Source organism: Clarias gariepinus, chromosome 4, assembly GCF_024256425.1.
Source record: "Clarias gariepinus isolate MV-2021 ecotype Netherlands chromosome 4, CGAR_prim_01v2, whole genome shotgun sequence".
Lineage (NCBI taxonomy): Eukaryota > Metazoa > Chordata > Actinopteri > Siluriformes > Clariidae > Clarias > Clarias gariepinus.
This window is the reverse complement of record NC_071103.1, coordinates 41,865,418-41,873,230: the sequence shown is the minus strand read 5'-3', so window position 1 is coordinate 41,873,230 and position 7,813 is coordinate 41,865,418.

The window sequence follows — 7,813 nt, the reverse complement described above, 5'->3', positions numbered from 1 at the left end:
ACCGTAATACTCTACGTCCATGAGTCCCCCAGATCTGCTCCTTTACCCAAGGCAAATCTATTTATAAAAATGCTTGGCTAAATAAATAGGTTTTTAGCCTGGACTTAAACACTGAGACTGTGTCTGAGTCCCGAACACTATTTGGAAGACTATTCCATAACTTTGGGGCCTTGTAAGAAAAAGCTCTGCCCCCTGCTGTATTTTTTATAATACGCGGTACTGACAAGCAGCCTGCATCCTTTGATCGAAGTAGGCGCTGCAGATCATAAGACACTAGCAGTTCACTTAGATACTGCAGCACAAGACCATTTAAATGTTTATATGTACAAAGTAGTATTTTAAAATGGATGTGACATTTCACAGGGCGTCAATGAAGTGAAGATAAGATAGGGGTGATGTGCGCGTAACTTTTGGTTCTAGTGAATCAGACAGTAAGGCGTTACAATAGTCCAAACTAGAGGTAATAAAAGCATGAACTAGTTTTTCTGCATCATTTAGCGACAATATATTCCTTAACTTGGCAATATTTCTGAGGTGAAAGAATGCTATCCTGGTAATATTATCTACATGTGCTTCAAATGAAAGGCTGGAATCTATAATCACACCAAGGTCTTTCACTGTTGCACTTGATGCAACAGAAAGGCCATCTAAAGTTACAGAGTGATCTAAAATCTTGCTTCTAGCTGCATGCGGTCCTATGACTAGAACTTCTGTCTTATCAGGATTAAGCAGAAGGAAGTTAATTAGCCTCCAATCTTTTATGTCCTGCACACATTGCTGAACTTCAGTAAACTGTTTTTTCTCATCTGGTTTTGCTGAGACATATAACTGTGTATCGTCAGCATAACAATGAAAACTAATACCATGCTTACAGATTATGTTGCCCAAAGGAAGCATGTAAAGGGAAAAAAGCAGTGGACCTAAAACTGAACCCTGCGGAACACCAAACTCCACTTAGAGAACATGCAGAATAATCACCATTTAAATCTACCTACTGATACCGATCGGTCAAATAGGATCTGAGCCAGGAGAGGGCTGTACCCTTAATTCCTACTACATTTTCTAATCTGTGAAAAGGAATATTATGATCACTGGTGTCAAAAGCTGCACTGAGGTCAAGTAATATAAGCACAGTTACACAACCCTGATCAGAGGCCAATAGGAGGTAATTTACTACTTTAAACGAGTGCTGTCTCTGTGCTGTGATAAGGCCTAAATTCTGACTAATACAGTTCATATATACTATTTTATGTAGCTATGGGTTACTGCATCGGACTCCAGTATGGGATTCCATAGTCTTACTGGGGGACTTTAGCGCACATGTGGGCAATGACAGAGCTACTTGGAGGGGCGTGATTGTGAGGAACGGCCTCCCTGATCTAAACTCGAGTGGTGTTTTGTTATTGGATTTTTGTGCTAGTCATAGATTGTCCATAACAAATACTATGTTCGAACAAAGGGATGCTCATAAGTGAACTTGGTACCAGAGCACCCTAGACTTGAAGGTCATTAATCGATTTCATGATCGTATCATCTGACCTGAGGCCATATGTTTTGGACACTCTAGTAAAGAGAGGGGCGCAGCTGTCAACTGATCACCATCTGGTAGTGAGTTGGGTCAGGTGGCAGGGGAGAAATAAGTATACTTCGGAAATTCAAGATTCAAGATTCAAATAAATCTTGAATCTTGAATTTCTAAAGTATACTGTACTTATGTAAACTTGTTTTTCAATTTATTTTTGGTATTTTAAACTAAATATGCTCGAAATAATCATTAAAATAATCAATTCAAATAATCAATTAGATGAACCTTTCACTTAAAGTATATTTTCCAATAATATATTTTTGGAAAGTGTACTATAATAAAATTATTTTGAAGTATATTTAAAGTTTAATTCCAAAATTCGGTGAAAGCATGGTGTTAGTATACTTTTTATATATCAACAGATAGTACAAGTTTTTGTTAGTATATTTGAAGTGTACGATCGAGGTTTTCAATATATTTGTAATACACTAAAAAAAATTTTTTTTTGACAAGGGTGCTCTTCAATCCAATTTTTCCCAAACCACCACAGTGAGATTTAGATCTGGTGATTGAGCTGCCCAATCCATTACCAAAAGTATTTCAGCAGCTACTTTCATCTACAGATAATTCTTATACAATCACAAAAATGCTTGAGGTCATTGTCTTGCTGAAAAATTAAGTTATCATCATTCAGTATCCATGCAGATTGAGGATGCATCCATTCTCCTATTGCCAAAGCATGTTTCCACCTCCAAAACTAATTATGTTAGCAGGCATCCATCATCTACTCATGAGCTCTGTGTCTGACAGATGTCCTTTGTGTGGATCCATACACTTCAAATTTTGACTCATTGGATCACAAAACCTTGCATGTTCTATGTTTAAGACCATCCGCACTTGAATTGATGGAAAAGCGGGTTAGACATGAGGGGAAAAACACTGATTAGCAAATGGTAGTTGTTTGGTAAAATGCAATCTTTAAAGTTTTAGATAATTTTTCTGTGAACATTTTAATGTAAACAGACAACAATCATGTCTTTGTGTTTTCAAACCTTTTCTTGCCGTATATGCATATGTTTCCTGACACTGGAAAAGAACATACAGGAACCAGTCACAATCACGAACGGTCGTTATAATAAGCTTACTTCAAAGCAGCTTAAATAAAAGCAGTTCTTTATTCCATTAGTGAAATTACATTTATGAAAAGCAAAAGGGCTTTGTGTACATCCACGATGAATGTAGCAGGTCCACGGGTCGAAGCTCTGGTGGTGCAGTGTCCTTCGTGTTGCACAGGTGAGGTGCACAGAGCAGGTAAGACAAGCGGCACTGAGCAAAGGGCGCAAGGCAAGCAGAGACAGCAAAGTGAGTGCAAAGGGCCTTCTTTCTTGGCAAATTAAACTCTGAATAGATTGGGCCTATAGAGACAAAAGAATGTTATATTCCTCTCCCTTTAAATCCAGGGGATTATTATAACCAAGAAATTAACAAAAACATGGAAGGATTACTTCAGTCCACTGCCCCAAAAATGCAACAACACTTTCTTTGATAACTAACCAAGAGTTTATATACAGGTTCTAAAGCATGGGAGCAATAAATGATTTCAGGAGAGGCCCATGGCCAACATAACAAACAAAACACACACTAACTGTTTGAGGGAGTACTAAATTCCAAATTCTAATTTTATTTGTCACATACACAGTCATACACAGTATGATATGTAGGGAAATGCTTACACTACTGCCTGTGACGTTAAATAAATAAAAAAAAAACAGAACAATTGACAAGAAATAAGAGAAAAATAAAAAAGAAGCAAGAAAGAAAGAAAGAAATAGTTTAACTATAAGAAGTTAGACCAAAATATAAAAAATGTTTAAAATATACAACAAATATAAAACGTTTCTGTATAAGACAAAATAAATTTAGATTTAAATACAAATAAGAAGTGGATTGAATGGAAAATGTCATGAGTGCAAGTGTGCAATGTGTGTGCAAATGTGCAGAGTCCATGGCTGTCCGGTCTACAGTGTATTGGTGTGTGTGCACAGATGAGAAATGTCCATGAGTGACCATTTCTGTGCAATGTTGCAGAAACACGGAGATGATTAGTCCTGTGTGTTAACCTGGTTGAGAGACCGTATCGCCTGTGGGAAGAAGCTCCTCCTCAGTCTCTCTGTGTTGGCCTTCAGGGAGCGGAATCGCTTTCCTGATTGCAACTGAGAGAACAGTCCATTGTTGGGATGGCTGAGGTCTTTCACTATCTCCCTGGCTTCAGCACCGCTTGCTGTAGATCGAGTGCAGGTCAGGGAGCTCGGTGCGGATGGTGCGCTCAGCCGAGTGCACGACCCTCTGTAGAGCTCGTCTGTCCTGCATGGTGCTGTTCCCAAACCAGGTTAAGATGTTTCTCGTCAGGATGCTCTCTATGGTGCAGGAGTAAAAGTTCCTGAGCACCTTGGAGGGCAGTCGGAAGTCTCTCAAGCGTCTGAGGTGGTAGAGACGCTGCCGGGCCTTTTTCACCACTGTGTTGATGTGACAGGACCATGACAGGTCCTGCGTGATGTGAACACCGAGGTATTTAAAGCTGTCCACTCTCTCCACTGGGCTCTCGTTGATGATAGGGATCTGGTAGTTCCTCTTCTGCTTTGTGCTGAAGTCCACTATCAACTCCTTCGTCTTGCTGACGTTCAGAAGGAGATTGTTCCCCTGGCACCAGTTCAGATTTACAGTCTCCTTTAGGTAGGCTGTCTCGTCGTTGTCAGAGATCAGGCCCACCACGACGATGGTTTTATCCACCCACGGCTTCTGGTTGGGAAACGTTCTGATAGTCTTTTTCTCCACGGTATCTTCTGCTAGTTTCCCAATAAATCCCACAACGCTTCCGTAAACACGCTAATGTCATCATCGGAGCTGTTCCTGAACATGTAACCAGTCTGCGTCATCGAGTGCGTCCTGTTATGCGGCCAGCGATTGGTCCATCCATTTCCCAAATGGTGGACGAGATTGTGCCTTGTAGCAATCCTTGACTGTCGTGTAACAATGGTCCAGTGTCCTTTGCCCCTGGTGGGGCAGGCAGTGAGGCTGGCACTATTACAGTCGCCCGCCACAATGAGCACAGCGTCCCGGTGCTGTGTGAGTGCCTCTGTGTGAGTGACTATGACCAATGTGAACTCCCGAGGGAGATAAAAAGGACGACACATGATGGACAGTAGTTCCAGGTTTGGTGTGCAGGAATGTGTAAGAGCTGCTGTTCACCATTAAACACACGCCGCCTCCCCTTGTCTTTCCCGAGTCTCGTGTCCTGTCCTAACCTAACCGGTAAAATAAAAGAAATAATCAACAAAAGCTTTCCTCCACTCCCTTACTAACTGAAAAACAGGAATAAACATGGGTTAAACAAAATAAAAGGGCACCCTCTCCCTACAACTTCCTATTTAACTATAACAAAAATAAAAATAACCAAGTTAAAATACCTGTTAGTACCAATAACAAAGAAAATATATTTTAAAGTGGGTTAGTATAAAAAATAAACATACAACTTCTCACTGAACAATTATCTGTAATAATTGTTAAACTTGCACCACGAACAACAATTGTCTAATAGCAGGCCTTCAACACAAGTCTGGAGCAGGGGAGAAGTGAGCTTCTCTTCGGGAATGCGTGCACTGTTCTTTTGTAGCAGCACCGTCTGTAGCCACCCTGTGATTGGCATCACCTGGGAGCATGTAACTGCCAAGCAAGCAGAGAGAGAGAGAGCACACACAGCATAGGGACTACATAGTCACACCCAAACAGAGGGAAAAATAACACTTCAAATGAATATTAATACACATACACCCCTCGGAATGTAACAATATATCTATTTAAATAAAAAACTCACTGGGAGGAAGTGCAGAGGCCCTTTTTTATGGGCATCCTGTGATTATTTTCCAGCGTAGGTGAGTCACAGTGGTCCGCACCCTTGTTAGGCACACGACGTAATGTCATGTTGTCGCGTTGTCACTTTGTCACTCTTATTAGCACATTTGCACGTGCACTTTATGTTGTCTCTTTTGCAAAAAAAAGACAACATAAAGTCGTCCCCCCCCAATAAAAAAAATAATTAATAAAATAAAAAAACACAGAGTCACTGATTTGGAGAAGGATCACCCCATGACTTCACTACAAAAGACTAAAACTCTATCAGGTGAAGCTAATCACCTTCTCAATGGCACACGAAGTCATTTGACTTTCAACTGTAATCAGCTGTGGATCACTTATCCCTTTTCATTGTTTTGTTTCTCATTTTTATTTTGATTCTGCTTGGTCTTGTTTTGTTTCCATTTATTTGTATTTTTTCTCATGCTACAGTTGTTGCTCTGACAGCTTGCTCAGTTTGTCTATTTTCTTTGGAGTGTTTGTTCTAAATAAATAATTTGTACTAAATAAATGTAGCTCTATTTTTACTAAAGTAATAATGTCTCAATTTGTTTAGGCCCTTATCTGGCATGAGGGTTGTGAATTAATTAATTAACCAGTTATTACACCATGTTGAACATTAATGAATAAAGAAGGAGCAGATTATATGAGCATACGTTTATTAAAATTACACACACACAAACTATTAATCATCTTCACATCTGTAAAACACAAATAAAATATCTGAAGCGCAATTAAAATACAAATTTTCCAACCATATACAGAACAAAATTCAAGAAATTATTCATTCATTCATTTTCTGGGCCACATATTCTGATACAGGGCTGCGGAGGCCTGAAGTACAAGGCAGGGTACACCCTGGACAGGGTGCCAATCCATTCCAGGTCACATATTTGTGGGATGAATGACTAATAATTGTCCAGTGGACATATTCTCCCATCTGAGCTGTGGATCTCTAGGGGTTTTTTTCTTTCTTTTTTTTTTTTTTTTAATGAATTTCTTTCATCTTTGGGAAGCTGCCTTGAGACAATGACCATTGTTAAAAGCGCTATATAAATAAAATTGAATTGAATTGAATTGTAATCTCTGCAGCTCCTCCAGAGTTAACATGGGCCTCTTGGCTTGTTCTCTGATTAATGCTTTCCTTGATTACCCATGTCTTTGTAGGTTTTTAGTTGTGATCAGATGAGGTCCTCAGTGAATCCCAAATTACTTCATTAATAAAGAGGTCAGGGCTAAGTGTTATTAAACACTGCTCAGGGTGCACAACTTCAGCACAAGGATAATAGTGGATCATTTTCCACTTTAAATGGTCTCGCGCCGCAGTACCTGAGTGAACTGCTAGTGTCTTACGATCCGCCACGCCTACTTCGATCAAAGGATGCAGGCTGCTTGTCAGTACCGCGTATTATGAAAACTACAGCTGGGGGCAGAGCTTTTTCTTACAAAGCCCCAAAGTTATGGAATAGTCTTCCAAATAGTGTTCGGGACTCAGTCACAGTCTCAGTGTTTAAGTCCAGGCTAAAAACCTATTTATTTAGCCAAGCATTTTTATAAATAGATTTGCCATAGGTAAAGGAGCAGATCTGGGGGACTCATGGGCGTAGAGTATTATGGTGAACTGGTATGTTTGGATGCTGTCTTCCTCACTCTCATTGATCACTCAGGTTTGCTGACGGTGAGGTGATTGTTTGCTTTACATGTCAGGAAGCCCTCATGTTTGTGTTTCCTTCTGGCTCTCCCTTTTAGTTATGATGTCATAGTTAGTCCTGCTGGAGTCTCTGCTTGCACTCTACAGTTAATATACATTCACATTATACATTGTGTGACTGTGACCATACCTAACTGCCATCTCTCCTCTTCTTCTCTTTCTCCCCCTCTTTCTCTTTCCTCTCTCCTCCTGTCTCCCCCTTTCACTCTACCTATCTCTCTGTCGAGCTACACATGTCGTTCCTGAGCTGCCAGTGATCCAGACTCCCTCTGCCCTCCGGACCTGTCTGACCCATCCTGGTGCCCCGCTTCTGGTTGGAGATCTCGTCACATGGATGCCCCGTGTGTCTCTCTGGGATGCGTCTGGTGTCTGGGAATGATTCTCTCTACCTAGAAAATGGTTCTGGCCTTGACTGCTTTCTGTTATCACCCAGATGAGGATGGGTTCCCTGTTGAGTCTGGTTCCTCTCAAGGTTTCTTCCTATTACCATCTCAGGGAGTTTTTCCTTGCCACTGTCACCCTCGGCTTGCTCACCAGGGACAACCTGACCATTTTGATTCATACAAATTCACATTTCATACAAACTTAAACAATTTTTTTGATTGTGTGAAGCTGCTTTGCGGCAATTAAAATAGCTAAAAGCGCTATACAAATAAAATTGAATA